The sequence below is a fragment of the Magnolia sinica genome, chromosome 12, assembly GCF_029962835.1.
Source record: "Magnolia sinica isolate HGM2019 chromosome 12, MsV1, whole genome shotgun sequence".
Classification (NCBI taxonomy): domain Eukaryota; kingdom Viridiplantae; phylum Streptophyta; class Magnoliopsida; order Magnoliales; family Magnoliaceae; genus Magnolia; species Magnolia sinica.
The window spans coordinates 68,670,664-68,691,185 of NC_080584.1; the positions used below are offsets into that span (position 1 = coordinate 68,670,664).

At 39.2% G+C, this 20,522-nt stretch overlaps 1 pseudogene; it reads left to right on the plus strand.

Annotated features, from left to right (window-relative positions):
• The window catches only part of LOC131221586 (G-type lectin S-receptor-like serine/threonine-protein kinase B120), a 55,752-nt pseudogene extending 35,632 nt beyond the window's left edge, over positions 1 to 20,120 (plus strand).
• The last annotated feature ends 402 nt before the right edge of the window (positions 20,121 to 20,522 follow it).

Sequence of the window (20,522 nt, forward strand, 5' to 3'; positions counted from 1 at the left end):
ATGTGGGAAATATGGAAAGAAAGAAATGGGAGTGGGTTTGAAGGGATCAGGGTGAATGATAACAGATTCATCGACAGAATCAAGAGGTTGTAACTTGTAAGAATTCTATAAGGTGGACCTTATTGATCAACAGTGATCGGGTATACCAGTGGCCCCCACTAGGTTGTGATACATTCATAAATTCATGTAAGGGGTGGAGTGTTATCACTATGATACACACAGTGTTTTAGAGGAAATAAGATTGTCATATTCGTGTGGAGCCGTAGGGAGAGGAGTTTGGGTGGGTTTTAAACTCTTCTGTCCTCTGTAACTATAAAACTAGGCTGAGTCCCCAATCCAACACCATCGACTTAAATTACAGCCCCATCACAGCTTCTCTAAAGGGTATAAGGAGAGGAAGACCTCAATATCATATCTCAGCAATGGCGTCCCAACAAGGTAAGCCATTCAACCCTTCAAATCTCCATATTTGATGCACAATTTCGCATTGATATAGAACTTACAATTGGTATCAGAGCCATCTGTGCATCAGGTATGAAGATTAATTCAGGTAATTAGGGATTTGAATCCCAAATACAGATAATTAGGGATTTCAGATATCGAATCTCAAATTAGGTAATTAGGGAAATCGATTCATAAATCTAGCAACATTTAGGGATTTCCAATTTAAAGCCAACATTGGGGATTTTAATTCCCAAGTACAGATATTAGGGTTTTTCAAATTTCCCAAATAAAAAACTGGGATTTTTCGAATTCCAAAATCATTAATTAGGGATTTTTGATTTTCCATGTATGGAATTGGGAATCTCAAAATCCAAATAGGGATTTCAAAGTTATTCGATTACTCCTGAGGCCCTATAAACTAATACAATAGAAGACAAGCAATAGGCAAGGCAGTCGCACCTTGGTCATCTCGAGAAAATCCATCATACCATTGTCCATATTGATGTCATAACCTATGGTGACCACCATTGATGCTTTTTTTTTTTGGAAAGAGCTATATATTGATATGGACAAGTATACAAGAATGATTCGGGAGGGCCCAGCTAAGAAGCAAGCCACTCCTATCATATGAGAGGAACAAAACCAGAAAAAAGAAACAGGGGAACAGAATATTCAGATGAATATGGCACTGCGCCCAGCTGCTGGAGAAAAGGAGGAAGCAAAACATTTTGTCCCGAGCTGAAAGAGGTCTCCCATGAGAGCAGGATATGATCGAAGCCAGGAAGAAGAAAAAGGCAAAGGAAGAAGATCGAGATTCAGCCGATCCCTGATTTTGGTTTGACTGATCTTTAAAAGCCAAAATTTGATCTGTCCAGACGAATGGAGCCTCTGATGGGCCTGGGGAGGTCATCCTGGATGAGATAGAGCTTGTTTGCGGCACCCCCACTTCCCAATTTGGCCAGAACACCATCGATGCTCGAAAGGAGATGGTTTCTTCGAACCCTATCAGATCTCTGCAAGAAAATATAGTTGTGGGGTCACATGAAGCTCTACCATCAACATGGACAGTTGAAATAGGTGGGGATTATGGAAAAGCCGACCGAAAGCCATTGATTCCAGCGATCTGACACCCAATTGCGATAGATGGAGTAGTTGGCCCATCATCATGAACGTCTTCAGGGCTGTGTATGCCTGCAGCATCTTCTCTCCCCATCATTTCTTTTCAGCTAATGATGATTCGTGAGCTGTGGCAGTCAAACGGCCGTTGTAGAGGTGGCAGCAAAAGTGAAGGCGAGGATTAGGGTTTCGCCCCTCCTCTCATTTCTTTCTTTCAATTTGGGTGAGAGCTCCTCTCGGGCCCCTTTTTAATTAAACTTCTATTGGGCTGTTCGTTAGGTCGAATGGGCCCTCTCAGCGGCCCTGCCAAATGGATCAGAGCCCATTTAGACCTTGTGGGCCATCAGTTTGGTTAATTGGGCTCCTACCTGTTGCCATGTGAATGGGCCTGGTCCTTGGGCTTGTACCCATTTAAAGTCAGGAAGTGGGGCCCATTGCCTCATGACATGGGCTCTTCACCAGGCATAACTTTATTCGTGGGCCATCCAATTTAGTTCACATTCGTTTAATAATTTATGGGCACACTTTAAATTGGTTTTGGACCCATTTAAGGCCTGGTGATTAACTTGATTGAAATCCTATTCTAGGCCCTTACTATTTTAATGCAACTGAACTCAGGGAATGTTGAATGCACATTTAATGTTTGGGCTTTCCCTTTGGGGCCTATTTTGGGATCCGTTGCTTAGATCTGAGTTGTCTGTTTAGTTTAAAATGAGCGTATAATTTAGATTATTCACTTGATGAACAATAAAGAATATGGACCTTTCATCATGTAGAGATTATGAATTAGATTTGATTTGTCCATATTATGGACACTAATGTTAAGGATCTAACCATCCATCTGAATTGTTCCATGCTAACTGTTTATCATGTAAATCTTAAGTACTAGACTTGTAATGCTTATTACTGATGACCAGATCATACATTGTCTTGATTCGGCTTAATTATGAGCCCATCACCTATCCTTTAGGAGTTGATATAGATCGTTAGAATGAGTAAGTTGAAAACTGCCTGTCTATTTCTCTTTAAGGCTCCTCATTTTCCCAACGATCAACATCAACCGCTTTGGAGGCCAAATCAGTCTAATTTATATTGTTAATCCTTTGAGGGTAGGATTAAAATTGCAATCATATGTCAAAAAAATTTGTGGAATTGAATCTGGTTGTGTTAGCCACCACAGTGACCTCAATCAGTGAAAATCTTCACGAATCAAGACTTTTGACATTGGGAATTTCATTATAGGATTACATTCATATTTCATTCATATTTCATGCGAACAGTGACGAAAACACAAACAATCACAGTTTGGCAGGGGCATGAACGGGGTAAAGTAAATAATGCTAGTAATGTAAAGTTGAAAGACTCATCCTACTTGCAAGTGTTTAGTGTCTCAGATTTCCATCATTGGCATCGCTTAGCTTCATGTTCAGGAGAGTTACTTACATATTATCGCTACCTCTCATAGGAGGAGTAATGATGATGTAACCGACTCTCAGCAGGACCATATGTTTGGGCCCATTTTCATCCTATAAAGTTCAATTGAAAGCCCAAAATCAATTGAATTGATAAGTTTGCCTAATATTTGGTTTTATTCATGAATTGTTCTATGTAAAACAATCTTCTAATGTGAACATATTTTACAACCAGTTAAAATTCTAGTTCCCATCCTAATCGAGTCTGATTATGTTCAACGAATAGAGGACTTAGAGATAGTCATATGATGCTTACATTTAGAGATCACTTCAAAAAATTTTGAGCCATCAAAATCCTTTGAAAACAGTCAAAATATTGATTTTGTAACCTCAAGACATGTACATGGACATAATCAAAAAAAAAAAAAAAAACATGGTTCTAACGAGGGATCCTTATGACCCCACGATCCTCCTGTTGAAAACCGAACTGGGAATGGATCGAGCTGCAAGTGGGCTAAAGGTAATAATTGCTTCTTTTGTGAGAAGCCAGTCCATCAAAAGAAAAATTGCATAAAGTATAAGCAATGGCTTGTAAGGAAGGGTAATAATTTTATTCCAGTCTGTTTTGAATCTAATCTAACTGATGTGTCAATGAATTCTTGGTGGATAAATTAAGGAACCACTATTCACATATGTACTTACTTGTAGCACGTACTACAGACCAAGCCACCAACTGACACAGAACGCTCAGAATACGTAGGCAATGGTGTTAAAGTCGACGTAGAGGCAATTAGAGTCTATAGGCTTAGGTTAGAGTATAGTTATTTATTGGATTTGATAGATACATTTTGTGTGCCTTCTATAGGTGCAATCTAGTCTCTATTTCTCATTTGGATAAATCAAGATATTCATTCCAATTTGAGAATAAAGGATTCAATATTTACCTTAATTTGATTAAAGTTGGCACCGGCTATATAGTGAACAACCTATACCAGCTAGACTTGATTGCCTCACACGTCTATAATATTAATGACTTGTATGAAAATAAAACATGATCTAAACGTAAACTGGACTGTGAGAATTCCTCCATTTTGAAGCACAAGCGATTGTGTCATATATCTCGTGAGAGATTAGACAGACTTGTGCGAGAAGGGATTCTTCACTCTCTAGACTTCTCCGACTATAAAGTATGCATCATTGCATAAAAGGAAAACAGACTAGAACCAGAAAGAAAGATGCAATAAGGAGTGTAGGACTCTTAGAGGTGATACATACGGATATTTGTGGACCATTCCCTATGACATCATGGAGTAGACACAAATATTTTATTACCTTCATAAATAACTATTCTCATTTTGGGCATCTTTATCTTATCAGTGAAAAATCAGATGCCCTGGATGTTTTAAGATGTATATGGTTGAAGTTGAAAATAAACTCGATAAAAGAATTAAAGTTGTCAGATCTGACCGTGGTGGTGAATACTATAGTAGATATGACGAATCAGGTCACAATCCAGGGCCATTCGCTAGATACCAACAAGATTGTGGCATTGTCGCCCAGTACACTATGCCTGGTACTCCAAAGCAGAATGGTGTGGATGAAATGCGTAATCTCACACTTATGGATATGGTGCGAAACATAGTTAGCAATTCGACATTGCCATAATCTCTATAGGGTGATGTGATCAAAATCACAGTTCACATCCTTAACAGGGTCTCCAGCAAAGCAGTAAAGCAAAACCCCTTTTGAGATGTGGAATGGGAGAAAACCAAGTCTCCGACATGTAAATGTTTCAGGATGTCCCAGTGAGGCCAAAAATTTATAACCTGCATGAAAGGAAGCTCGATCCTAGAACCATAAGCTTTCTTTATTAGATATCCAAAAAGGTTAAAAGGCTATCGATTTTACTACCCTTCCCACTATATCGGGATTGTTAAGATTGAGAATGCCATATTTATTGAGGATAATGAAAACAATGGGAGCACGAATATTAGAAACTTTGTATTTGAGGAAGAAAGGACTGTGACTCTTGTCATAGTCACTCAAGATCACGTGGATATAAATGTTGCAGTCGACCCTATAGTCACTACAAAACACCACGTTGAATCTCATGTACAACCTACTAATGAGGAATATCAAAGTCATACCCAACAAGCTGAATCATTGAGAAGATCTAAAAGAGAGAGAAGACCTATAAATCGAGACGAATACATCGTATACTTATAGGGGCACAAGTTTTACATTGGGATGGAAAAGGATCTTGAATCCTTAGTACAATTTAAACAAAGTGTTGATCCTTCTTGTTGGTTTGATGACATGAAAGATGAGTTAAAATCCATAAAGGACAATAAAGTATGAGATCTTGTTGAGTTACCCTCTAGAATAAGGCCGTTTAGTTGAAAATAGATATTTAAAACCAAGCGGGACTCCAAGGGTAATGTCAAAAGATATAAAGTAAGACTTATTGCCAATGGTTTTTAACCAGCGTGAGGGCATTAACTTTAAGGAGACTTTCTCACCAGTATCTTAAAAAGACTCATTCAGGATCAGAATGACTCTTGTAGCTCATATGGATTTAGAGTTACATCAGATGGATGTAAAAACAATATTTCTCAATGGAGATCTGAATAAGAATGTATATATTTTACAACCAGAACGTTTTATAGCCCATGGTTCAGAACACTTGGTTTGTAAACTAAATAAATCCATCTATGAGTTGAAATATGCATAACGACATTGATACCTAAAGTTTCATGAAGTAATTTCCTCATGTAGCTTTGTAGAAAATACTAGAAATGAATGTATTTACATTAAAATTAGTGGGAGTAAGTTCATTATGATGATTTTGTATGTTGATGACATTCGATTAACTAGTAATGACATCAAGATATTGAGCGACACCAAGAAATTCTTATCTCAAATATTTGAAATGAAGGACCTTGGTGACCCTCTTATGTCATTGGAATTGAGATTTGTTGTGACAGATCTCGTGGACTGCTCAGCTTATCATTACTAAGATAATCGAAAGGTATGACATGCAAAATTGTGCTCATGGACAGTCACCCATTATAAATGATGATAAATTCGGCCAATTCCAGTGTCCCAAAAATGATTTAGAAAAGAATTGAATGAACTTCTGTACACATCAGTAGTAGGGAGCATCATATATGCCTAAGTCTGTACGCGACCAGACATTGCGTTTATTGTTGGAATGTTAGGAAGATGCTTGTCCAATCCAGGTATGCAACATTGGATAGCTTCAAAGATAGTTTTACACTACCTACAAAGAACAAAAGACTTCGGACTTTGGACTCACCTACAAGAGATCTAACCATTTGGAGTTGGTTAAATACTTAAACGCAGATTATGGTGGCTATGTTGATACTAAGAAGTCCACCTCAAGCTACACCTTCATGATAGTTGTGGGGTCGTATCTTGGAAAAGCGTGAAACACTCAACTACAACCCCATCTACCATGAAAGCTGAATTAATTACTTATCATGAGGCATCTAATCAGGCATTGTGGTTACAACATTTATTCTTTGGTTTGCGGGTACTGGAGCATATCTCGAAACCATTAAGAATATTTTGCGATAATTCAGCTATGATTTACTTATCTAGTAACAACAACCACACATTAAGGTCGAGGCATATCGACATCAAATACCTTGTTGTAAAGGAAAAAGTTCAAAATTATCAAGTGTCTTTGGAGTTCATCGACACTAAGCAGATGATTGCGAATCCGTTCACTAAAGGGCTCCCTATCACGACATTTCAAAAGCACTTTACATCCATGGGAGTCATTGATTCCACAAATATTTTCAGTTAGTGGGAGTTGAGTGTATTTTATTTTCACAGACATTAAAGAGATTTCATTTAATAAATTTATTTGATAATTCTGATATAAAGTTAATTCTGCTTCTCTTTAAGTATGGGCAACATAATTTGAGTAAGTAGAACTACAATCATGTCTCACTGGGGACATTTGAAAGCTTCGGGATCTCTTAAAGATAGATGCACATCATCACATTACGTTTGTAATCCTTATACCATACTTTCTAGTTTTAGATCTATGTCATCAAGACTCTTAGTATTTGTGACCACGCTTAGCCTCACTTTTCCTTAATTAAATGTTGTGATGACTATCGTAATTCGATACTAACAGTCTTGATGGACCAAATTGTCATATAGCATTACCTGTATTATCTAACAATGTAATCGACTAACCATTTGCATGTTTCTTCAAATCAAAACATATTTTTCAAAAGATTATCATTAACATTGTTCAAATGTGGCCCAAGTGGGAGAATATAAGAATTCTATAAGGTGGACCTTATTGATCAACGGTCTAGATTATCCTAAGGGTTGGATACGTCAAAAATTCATGTTAAGGAGTGGAGTGTTATAACTATGATACATACACAGTGTTTTAGAGGAACTAGGATTGTCTTATTCGTGTGGAGCCGTCGAGAGACGAGTTTTGGTGGGATTCAAACTCTGCTGTCCTCTGTAACTATAAAAGTAGGCTAGGTCCCCAATCCAACACCAACGACTGAAGTTACAGCCCCATCACAACTTCTCTAAAGGGTGTAAGGAGAGGAAGACCTTAGCATCCTATCTTCAGGAATGACGTCCCAACAAGGTAAGTCATCCATCCCTTTAGATCTCCATATCCGATGCACAATTCTGCATTGATATAGAACTTATATAGGTGGTTGGTGGTATTCTTCCCAATAATTACTCCCCGTAAGACTCCCCTAATGTCAGCCCAACTAGCTCTCATTCTCCTTGGGATTGAGTTGAGCCGCCCTCCTAAAAAATCCTTCTCTCTAGTTTCATGGTTGAAGTCGGGGAAGAGCTAGGTGATCATGAATGTAGATGGATTAGCTCGTGGTTATCCACGTAGCTTAGGTGGTGGCATCAACGGGGAGTTCTTATTTTCCTTCTTCAGGGGTTATGGCCAAGATCTAACAATAAAGTGGAATTTTGAACTCTTCTAGAAGGGCTCTCCCTCTACTGCAACCCGAGATACTCCAACATTGTGGTGGAGAGTGACTCCAAAGTTATCGTCGATTCTCTTAACAGTCGCTCCATGTTAAATTAGAAGATGTTATATTCTTAGGAAAAAGTGCAAAAGCTCAAAAGGGATGCCAACCTTCCAATCTCACATGTTCCCAGGGAAGTTAAGGGTGTTGCAAATGCTTTGGCCAGACTAGGTGGTGGGAACGAAGGGAACTGTTTGTTCCTAACATTGTCAGACCTATCGCAGGATATTAGGGGTATTTTATTCCTTTCTCGGGTGGATCTAAGTAACATTAGAGAGAGGAAAGGGCTGTAATGTTCTGTGGGTGTGCAGGTTTTTTGTTGTGGGTATATGATAGGAGATCCTGGGGTAGTTTTTGTTAATCCTCGAGTCCTCTTGAATGTGTGTTTCTGTATAGTTCTTTCTCCTTTAAATAAAATTTGGACTTTTCTTGAAAATAAGGGATTTTCAAATTAGATATTTCTTTTTGGAAAGTAGGAGGACACCACCTATAACTCTGTTAATAGATAAAAAGGGTATACAAACTTTTGAGTGGGACTCACAAGAAAGGCAGGGGACACACCTATCATTTGAACTCAAGCCCTCAAAGCCCAAGCACTACAAAATTTTAGGAGACAACTCAAAAGAAAAATTAAAAAACTAAGCCAAATGATTGGAGGGGCCCTTTCTCCTACTCCTCCCCAAGCCCACATTGTCATAGGATAACAAACCCCTAATGAGCAATGAAAGATCCAACTGATTCCCAAAGATCCGACTGGGCTCATCAGTGCTACCCAATCTTGCTAGACCATTAGTGACTACATTGCCCTCATGCGAGACAATAGAGGTCCTGGAGTTGGTAGAAATCCACCTCTGCTCAATAAACCCCAAGCAATATCAAATGTTCCAAGTACTCCATTTCAAGGGATTAGAGATTGCTTTTTTAACCACACGAGAATCGAATTCCACAATGAAATTCGATAAGCTCAATCACAACAAAGTTGCCCCCACCTGCCAACTTTCAATCAACTTACCAAGTTTTGGAAGTATGAGAAAAACACTCACATGGCTAGCTCAGGCACAGAAGGGTGACTCTCGCTGTTGGAGGGCCACATGATAGAACCATTTTGTGGAGGAGAAACTGGTAAGTATTTAGTATAAAATAAACTCATTTTCAATTTCTAATATATATGAAATGAGAAGAAAGTGAAATTGCGGTAAAGATCGCTTTAGTTGAAGTAGGAATATGCCAATATGTCCTAGAGGGGGGTGAATAGGACTTTTTAATAATTTTATGATATTTTAAAATCCTATCACACTAATCCTAATAACAAGCATATATTAGGATTACTCAAGAGTAACTCTACTGGCTTCCAAGCCTGGTAGAGGATCCAATCACAAACTATTTGAGAGATAAACAAAATGCAAACTAGTCTATGATGGATATGACTGTGAGTGTGTGTGAGGTGTGATCTCAGATAATTAGTTATGAAAGTAATTAAGAAAATCACATAATCAAATGAAAGACAACAGCAATCTCAAACACAATCATTTTTATAGTGGTTCAACTATTTGTCTACTCCACTCCCGGTAACCGCACTCAACCCTTGAGTGTACCGGATTTCACTAAGAAGGTTTCACAGCGGTTCACCTCAAACCTAAGGTTTTGAATCAGGTTCACCTTCAACCTTTACAACCTGCACCTAGGCTGACTATTTATGCTTCCTAAACAAGGGTGAACACATAGCACCCAGTTTTAGGCACACTGGCCAAAGATCCACACAAGGAACCTCACTGTTTATACTCTCATGAGTAAATGTCAATATAACGCACCCACTTTTAGGCACACTGGTCAAGGATCTTTTACAAGACCCTAATTGTTATGCTCTCCACAGAGCAAGGGTCAACACAACACACCTACCACGTACACTTCCGCCGGAGGCCTCCTATGAGGGCTTGAAGGGGTGAGAAACACCTTAGACCCAATCCTAAAAAGGAATGATCACAAGTGTCCTTTGGACTCTAATAACTTACAGATAAGTGGATGAGTCCCATTCAACACGCTGTCGAAGATCTCCTCCTTTGTTGACGAAGAATCTTCTGCTTCCTTGATCCGCAACACAAATGATGTACCAATACAAGGCTTCGGGTTGGGTCAAGGTGAAGACGAAATCCTACTCTATAAAATGTTTTCCTATAAGGAAGATAGAGTGATTCTAATCATCTACGCATTCAAGGCATCCCAGCTTAATGATTTGCCATTAAGGTAGTAGCTGGATGATCCTTGAATGTAGAAGTTCATTCCCTAATCTGCTCTATTGAATATCAATGATGAGGGTGGATTGGAGGATGAACTCCCTTTAGAGAAAGGGCTTTGGGTAAATGATCTAAGGTTAAACACTCAAAAGCACTCTCTTCTTTCTTTGTTAGCAACTAAAGACAAGCTCTCTATTTATAGGCAAAAAGTTCCAACAGATATAAAACGTTCACATTTATGACAAAATTCGATATTATCGAGCAGGGTCAATATCATCGAGCGTATACTCTCGATTGTATCGACTTGCCGCTTGATGACACAAACTCAAATGTCATACGCTATTGAAACTTTTTGCCAACTAATTGAGAGCATCGAAACACGTGTCGATGTCATCGGATTTCAAACTTTGATATTATCGATACGAGGATTGATTCCTCGATATTTGAAAAATGAGAGAGACTAGCTTCGAAATTTTTCATATAATCGAGGTACACTCGATATCATCGGAATTTGAATACTGATGATATCGAAGGCAGTGTCGATGCATCGATAAATCCAAAGGATTTTCTACTAAGCTTGCTGGACAAGTTTCTGTCCACTCTTGATGTCATCGATCCTACCTCAATATCATCGATATTTGAATATCAATTCTATCGAGTGACCCTTGATCAGAAATAAAAACTACCTGAAAAAATTGTTGAAAAGATTGTGTCCAAGACCGATATCATCGAAGGCTTTCCGATATCATCGATATTTGAATTCTGAGGATATCGAGGGTACTTCGATATATCGAAGGTCTTCATGATTTTCCTATAAAAAACAGGGACACAAATACTCTGCTGTCGATTATATTGAGTCTACTTCGATAAACTCGAGATTCAAATATCGATGATATTGATATGGGAATCGATACATCGATAATTTCATCCAGATGTATATATAATTGCTAGACACTTTATGTCCTCATTCGATTTTATCGATTGAGTTTTCGAGGACATCGATAGCACATCTCGATTTTATCAACCCTTTTATCGATAAATCGATAAAGCAAGAAAACTTAGAGATTTTTTGAAAAAGTTTTCTTAACTTAAAAATCCTATGATGTTCTAATTTGTTTTAAGGGTTTTATATACCTGGTGTTTTGGGACACGGGATGTGAGGCTTAAATTTACCTGTGGCGAGTTCGTGCACACATCCAGTTGAGGCAGACGCTTTGATCAATCTTCCTATAAGGCTCTGCAGTCTAGTTGACTCAACACTCACGCTAATTGACAAACCAGTGCACTTTCAGAAAGAAGTATATGCTTTTTTATTTTAGAATAGTACCTTAGATTGTATTCGTGCATGTATCCACCCTATTCATGGCACATCTTTAAGTCTCATAAGAATTATGCGTGCTTAGTATTTTGTTGTCAGGATGTCTTCAATTTGTGCAGGAATATGGTATCTCGATCGATCAAACAAGCTACTTGATCAATTGAGTAAGCCTTGGATTAAATAGATTGGTCTTTGGACAATTTTGAATAGATTTGATCAATTGAAATTTGAGGGTCGATCAATCGACATGTTTCAGAAAAAACTAAGAAAATTTTCTGAACACTTTTGAGCGTGTTCGATTAATCGAATATGAGGGCTTGATCAATCAAGGGTTGCTTGATCAAAATCGATTGATTAATGCTTAGATCGACAACGTGCATAGTTTTACATAACTGCATGAATTGTTTTTGCCTATTTTAGGTGTGATGCTATATATATATATATATATATACATGTAATGTAGAATTATGGTATTCCAAGGAATCATTAAGAGATAGGAGCTTATGCTATAGAGAGGCTAGGATTTTTCGAAGGGTTTTCCATATGTAAGTCGATCTATCTCTTATAATTCCTTTTTATAGTGGATTTGCTTATCACTTTGTATCGTGATTTTTTCCCACAAGGGTTTTCTGCGTAAAATCATGTTTTTCCTAGCATGCTTTGTTGCATTTATCTTTCGTTTGTTTGATTCAAATTCAAGGTTTGCTTTTGTGGCTCATAACAAGTGGTATCAAAGCCATACATTGGGATTTGAGTTTGAATATGAAACATGAAGATGAAGATATTACATGTTAAGTATGAGAGAGAGATGTTCACCAAGAAAAATAACTTTAAACTATAGAAGGTGAAGATAAGAGACCTTCTAGTTCATCAAGAATTGCAAAAAGTACTCCTTGGTACAGAGAAGCATCCTACGACTATTATGGACGATGAAGAGTGGAAAGAACTACATGAAAGAGTGAAAACCTCGATTCAATTATGCATGTCCAATGAGGTCCTTTATAATGTCTTTGATCAAAAGACTACCACATGTCTTTAGACAAAGTTAAAAAGCATGTAGATGATTTCATCACTCTCAAATCGTCTGTATCTAAAGAATCAATTCTTTAATCTAAAGATGACAAAATGGTCAGATATTAATGAACACATCAGCATATTTAATCAATTACTTTGAAAGTTGACAAGTGTGAAAGTGAAGATTGACGAGGAAGACCAAGCCCTAATTCTATTCAACTCTCTTCTAGAGTCTTACGAGAGTCTCGTAGAAACTATGTCACGATAGGGAGAGTATTGACATCGAAACTATCATATAAGCCCTTCATTCGAAGTAGTTGAGAAAGAATGATAGTATCGGTGGTTCCTTTACGCACACGTCGGTTGCTAGGTGAAGAAATTTTGAGTAGGAGAAGGAAAACTCATGATCTCAATCCAAGTCCAGGGGAAAATGAAAGATAAAGTATTGGAATTATGGAAATGTGGGGCATATGAAGAAGGATTATCAGAAACCCAAAGCCCAGAAGGGAGATAAATCAAATGAAACATCGAAAGAGTCTAATGAAGTTGAATCTGGTGAGGTAGCAGGTGGTTGTGACGTTATGACCGCATTCAAATTTGGATATCTCAACAACGAGTGAATTTTGAATTTGGGGGCTTCATACCACATGACCTTATATAAGAGTTGGTTTACTAGTAGGAGCGAGTCTGTGGGGCTCTTTCATGAGCTCCAAATACGCCAAAAATTTCTCGCCTGCCCCTTCCCCATTATGGAAGAAAGTTTGAGCTTGGTTTCCCCTTCTAGAGGCCACAGTTCAGTGGAAGCTTGGGTCTGGCAACTGCAACCTCTAGAACACCAACTGGACGGGCCTGGGCCCCCTCCAAAGTCTAGTGATGACTCAAATTCCTCCCTCATTTCAGTCCTAGTAGGTGAATCAATTCCTGGGCATAAATGGCCCTCTTCCCCTGCCTGTAGCGTTCAATTTCCTTCCCCAGGATGTAATTAACTACATTTTCTGGCAAGGCTTTTATTTATCAGATGGCCCAAATGTTCCCTTTTGGCCACTTACCCCGTCAAGATGCTTCTCAGTCAGCTCAGCCTGGTCAGTTAGCAGAGAGCCTCGTGCATGGAAAGGCTAGGAAAAATGGGTGTGGCATGTGAAAATGCCCCCACGGATATTGTTGTTCCTCTGGAAGGTGCTGCATAGGGCCATTCCAGTTGATGACGCGGTATAGGTTTGTGGGATCCAGCTCGTGTCAAAATGCGTTTGTTGTAGTAGTAGCTCAGCGGGAAGAACGTCGGTGGAATCCATCAATCACTTCCTATTGGAAAGTGAACTAGCGGGCCAGGCTTAGAATCGGTTGAGCGTCATGTTTGGGATAAGTGTTCTGCCAGCCACGTCGATGGAAGCTAGGATTTTGCAGTGGTGAGGTGCGCATACTGCAGACAGCAAGCCCTCCCTGGCTCACAATCTGGCCCCGAGATTTCTTCTGTGGGAGGTCTAGAAATCCAAAAATGTAGCATGATTTGAAGGGAAATCCACCTCCATCACGTCCTTGTTGGCGCGAGTCCACTAGTGGATGATGGCCATCCACGGCCCCTCTGCCAGCGGGCCCCACTTGCATGCGAGTCCTGTAGGTGTCTCTCTGCAGCAGAGGATCGCTCTTGGTGCTGCTGGTGTGGCTTTCAGCAACTTAGGCCGGTCCTCGGTCCCCCCTTGCCAGGGCCAGCCCAAGACAACGCTTGGTGGTGGTGAAGTGGACCAAGCTAGCTAGCCATTGGGTGAAGGTGAACGTGGATAGGTCCACCAGAATGAACCTCGGTTTAGCGGGTGGCGACGGAGTTTGCAGGGGAGACAAGGGGCAGTTCTAGTTTGCATTCTTGATGAGTTATGAGATAGGATCCAACTCCTATGCGGAGCTCCAGGCGGTGCACGATGGGCTGCTTCTCTACCTCTCTAAGGGCTTTAATCAAGTCATTATTGAGTCAGACTTGATGCAAGTAGTGAATGTGCTAAATGGACTATCCCACCCGGGTTGGAAATGGAGCTACTAGTTATGCAAGATCATTAGACTGAAGAGCAGGGGTCAGATAGTGTTTTCCCACATCTTTAGGGAAGGAAACGACCCAATGGATGTCCTGGCTCACCTAGGTAGTGAGAATCAAGGTTCCGTCTTCCTCGAGCATTTTGCTGATCTCCCTCCCCAGATCAAAGGCCTCCTATTCCTAGATAAGGTGGGCTTGGGGCCGATCAGAGATATTTAGTGGGGTTGCACAACATCCCGTGGTTTCGGCGCAGAGTTTTTTTGTTCTCCCAACGTTTTGCTATCTAGCGATATGATAGGCTTCCCCAGGTCATTTTTTTCCTAGAGATCCCCAAAATCAAGGATTGTAATTATTTTCTTATATCAATGAAGCACATTTTCTTGAAAAAAAAGAGGTGTGTATGAGTAATGACTTTGCCTATAAGGTTGTTGGTATTGGATCGGTGTGCATCATGATATTTGATGGAACCGATTATATCCTGACAAATGTGAGAAACGTTCTTGAACTGAGAAAGAATTTGATATATTTGGGAGCTCTCAATGTACTTGGGTGCCAGTTCACTAATCCAAAATCATTCATTTTGAATACGTAATACAAAATTTTTTTTATTCCAATTATACCTTTTATTTTATTACTTATTATTAACATGTCATCAACATACAGACAAATAATATTTATACACTTACCACTAACTTTAGAATATATGCATTTATCAGTTACATTATATATGAAATCATGATATAATATTATTAAATCAAACTTCTCATGCTACTGTTTGGATGTTTGTTTTAATTCATATAAAAATTTAATCAGTTTACAAATTTTCTTCTCATTCCCTGGTAGAATGAACCATTTGAATTGTTCCATATGTACCTTCTCATTAAGGTCACTATTTAGGAAAGTTATATTTACATCTATTTAGTGGACGTGAAGATGACGTATTGATGCTAGAAGGAATAAAATCATAATGGATATTATTCTAGCTAATGGAGAATATGTGTCAAAATAATATATTTCTTCTTTTTGTCTAAAGAACTTGGCTACTAATCTAGCCTTAAAGGTTTGGATAGTCCCATCAGTATTATATTTTTAATTAAATACCCACGTACATCTTATGGGTTTAGAACCAGGAAATAATCCATTAGTTCCCATGTTTGATTTGACACTATGGCTTCATTCAGTCCCATATCGACACCAAGTATCACTTCATTTAAGAATGGCTATAGAAAAATTAAGTTCAGTTCATATGCTATATAACAAAAGATCAAATTGTAGATATCTTCACAAAATCATTGATGTGTTTTATCATATAACAAAAGATCAAGTTGCAAATATCTTCACAAAACCATTAAAGACCAATGTGTTTGAGAAGTTTAAAAAGAACTTGGTATGACCTCAAGATCAACAAACTTCAGTCTTCCCCTGCTAGAAGATTCATCAAAATTAATTGGACTAAGCCCCCCATGGCTGGTTGAAGATGAATGTTGATGGCTCCTCGAGGGGTAACCCGGGTCCAAGTGGGGGTGGCGGAGTCTGCCGGGACCACAAGGGTAATCTCATTTTTGCCTTTCATAGAAACTATGGCCACTCTACCAACACAATTGTTGAGGCCCAGGCCATGTTAGATGACATCAGGATATGCTTCAACATGGGCCTTTCCAATATTATTGTGGAGATGGATTCGATGACCATTGCTAATTCGGTTAATGATCCTCATAGGCCCAGCTCTTAGAAGATTTGGTACAAGCTGAGTGAGATTCAGCAATACCGGCAATCCCTCAACCTTGCGTTCAACCACATTTATCGATAAGGGAACTCAGTTGCGGATGCATTAGCTCGCCTAGCAAGTGAGGGATGCCCCAACAGGTTGTATGCTACTCGCGCGGCCCTTCCGAGACTTGTGTGTGGTTTTCTTGTCATCGTTAATGTCAGCATTAGGAACATTAGGCTTCAGTAGATGGGGACTTTTCCTTTGCTTCCTGTTTTTCTTTTCTTTCTTCCTTTCTCAGGCAGTTCTTGTGCAGTTTGGGGTTTATGATGGGAATGATCCGCCCTTTTTGTTGGGATACTCCTGAATGGATGTAAATTTTCTGGTGGAATGAAATTTTTGGGTTAAAAAAAAATAAAAAATAAATAAATAACTTGGCATGACCTATCATGTTTAAGGAGACTGTAGAGTGTTGGAATGCGAACTCATTTTGGGGACTCCTAGAAAATAGGGGTCAATGGGCTCTTCTGAGGATGTTTTAAGTGGTAACTATAGTTGGTGTCTCTCACTTAATTGCTTGCAACAGCTCATTGTATATAGGGTTTGAAGGAAGGCGAGTGGAAAGAGTATGGAGAGGTGTAAGAAGGAGAGTTTAGAGTGTGGTGTTTGTAGTGAGCTTAGCGAAGCTCATAAATGGTCTCCCTTAGTGTGATGAGTTCTAAAAGCCTCGTCATTTGTGTTCATTAGTGTACAAAATTGTCTTGAAGAGTCATCCATTCAAAAGATAAACAAGTTTTTATCGTTGTCCATCACTAGTATCTATTGAAGGAGAAACACTAAGTTATCTACATAGAAAGCTCTAGAAGATATAGTTAGTTTTTGGCAACAAAACTTTATTGAACATAAAGGTGAGCAATTGAACTCAGTTTCAAATATATGAAAAGCAGCCTAAGAGTAGTGGAATTGAACAAGCCAAACACAGTATAAATCCATGGACTAGCTAATTATGTTTTCTAATCGACTTTGCATGGGAATCATTTCAGGGCAGGCTACCTGATGGGAAGGAGATAGCAGTGAAAAGGCTTTCAAAGAGTTCGGGGCAAGGTCTAGCAGAATTCAAGAATAAGGTGACATTGATTGCCAAACTCCAACACAGGAACCTGGTGAGGCTCTTGTACTGCTGCATAGAGAGTGGAGAGAAGCTTCTCGTATATGAATACATGCCCAACACCAGCCTTGACGTCTTTCTCTTTGGTTTGACTCTTTCCCTTGTCTTCAATTTCTAAATTCTATGCATAGACACATTCACAGCTCAAGCTGGGCCGTTAACATGTGAAATGAGCTCTGAGCAAATGGCAAAACTCTCCCACAACTGTTCTGATTGTTGTGGATATGAGGGTCTAAGGTGGATGCCACTGCGATAACTGATGTTGTGGGTAATCAACCAATATCAAGGCAATGGGCCAGTCTGTTTTGATTGGATAAATTAATAGATCAGGTTCGGGAGGACATTGATGTCAACTGACCACCGTTCAAAGATGTGACACCTAAACATAATCTAATTCAATGTGCATCTATTTTCTCTTAATTACTAGATCCCTTCAGGCGTGCTCTATTGGGCTGGAAAAGACGTCATGATATTGTTGTTGGAATTGCACGGGGCCTTCTTTACCTTCACGAGGACTCAAGACTCAGAATTATTCATCGAAATCTGAAAGCCAGCAATGTTTTGTTGGACAATGAGATGAACCCCAAGATTTCAGATTTTGGAATGGCACGATTTTTGGGTGGAAATGAAAGTCAGGTCAACACAAATCGAATTGTCGGAACATAGTAAGTTGCCAAACAATATTCTACTTCAGACATATATTCTTGTCCCATAATCTCTATTACCAAGGTATGTGCCTCACCATCCCAAAAATCAGACTGGACTGCCAAGCAGGTTCCAGTTGACCTCACATTTCCAAAAGAAATAGATGTGTGTGGGAATGGATGCAGTTTGGCCTGCCTGATTAAGTGTCTTTAATCGTGTACACATGTGACACATTAGCAAGTGCCCGTGGAACTCACTCAAGTCCTGTTCACTTCTACTCTTTTCTAGTTGTTTTTTAAAAAAAAAAAAATTAATTAATTAATTAAATTAAATAAATAAATAAATAAATAACTTCTAATCTTTCTTGCATTATTTTCATTTATAACAGCGGCTACATATCACCGGAGTATGCAATGGGAGGATTATTTCTGTGAAATCAGATGTTTATAGCTTTGGAGTTCTAATGCTAGAGATAATAAGTGGAAAAAGGAACAGTGGTCTCCATCTTCCGGAATACTCTCAGAGCCTCCTAGCTCACGTAGGATTCTCCCTGAAGCCTGAATTAAATCCACCTTCTCAATCTCTGCTTCTTGATATAAGCATACTACTAATGCAAAACACTACATGATATGTGACATTATAGGCCTGGAAATTATGGTGCTCTGAAAGAGAATTGGAGCTGATAGATCCTGTGATAGCGGAGTCATGTCCAAAGACTGATGTTCTCAGATGGATTCACATTGGGCTATTGTGTGTTCAAGAAGATGCAGCAGATAGGCCTAACATATCATCGGTTGTCCTCATGCTCGGAAGTGAAACTATGACACTTCCAAAACCTACACAGCCAGGATTTTTTGTCGCGAGGGCTGTTGTTGAATCAGATCAATCTTCAGCCGATGCTAAAATCCGCTCAAAGAATGAATTAACTGTCTCGATTCTGGAAGCCCGGTGAGTGGGTGGAACCAGGGGTCAGCTTCATGCCCTAGAGGGTCCAGCTGTGAATTTCACCATGTTCTTGTAATGGCTTGACCTCATCTTACAACATAAAAAATAAAAAATAGTGTTATAATGTTACCTTTTACATACACATTTTCATTTGGAGAATTAATCACTTTTTTCTTTTACAAGAAAGGTGGAAGCAGGCCACCCGAAATTTTATGATATGAACATGAAATGTGCAACCATTTGGGTGGGAACCGAAAAAAAAAAAAACAGGCCTCACCTCACCTATCATATAGTCTCCGATCTTCAACATCTGAGACAGAGAGAGAAGAAGAAGAAGAAGAAAATAACAGCAGAGATCAACTCCTAGTGGGAAAAAAGACACTCATGCAATCGCAACAGGAGCACACAGCGGCCCGACTCAAAACACTGAATACGCTGAAAAGAACTGCTTAAAGAACATCAGAGGATCAACTGAAGCCAACCAGCGCCATTTGGCTCCACAGCTTCTCTCTCTAACAAAACCCCCTGCCTCATGTACACTCCATTGGAAAATAGGCCTAGAAAACGTCCAACTGGAGCTACAATAGCAACGAAAGAAAACACAGCCTCTACAAATGGATCCACGCCAGCTAAATTCTGGGCTCACCTTATCAAAACCAGCAGCTATACAACTCAACAGAAGCTAGCTTCCATTGGTGCCATGAATCATAAGGACCGCAACACAGGAAACACCAAACATCACCACTATCAACACCCAAGACCTGCGTAGGCAAATCCATGGATAAAAGAGGGAGGAAGCACGAGACAAAAATCAGGTACAGAGAAAAAGAACATAACTCCACTGCACCACATCTACCTGACCTACTGTTTACGTGAACATTAGGATCTCCCATCATATAGAAAGCAAGAAAACATATCCAAAATGACCAGCAGTGGCCCTCTGACAAATCACCAAAGCAACTTCTACTCAAGCCAACTTCTACCATCCAAACCCTTTCGAGGGTCACGGAAGTTTTGGATCAATATCATATTTGGTTTTCCTCTTCATCCAAGTATGTGTGATATTATTGACAGATTGGATGGAAAGTAAACGTTACAGTGGGCCCTACAATTGTTTTACCGGTGAGAATCATTGTCCCACTACTATTTTTTGTGTGGTCCAGTTGAGCTTAGGATACGAATCATTTTTGGGCTCATGCACTAAAATGATCTCTACAAATGGATTAACAGTGTGGATATAATAAATACATCGCTAAGATGATCTCTACAAATGGATTAACAGTGTGGATATAATAAATACATCGTCATGGAGGCCATGTAAGTTTGATCTCCTTTGAACCGTTGGTGCAAGTCGGACCCACAGCAAAAACAACGGGGATTGAATGCCTACCAATAAAAACTCCTTTGGGCCATAGAAGTTTTTGATCAAGATAATATTTATGTTTTC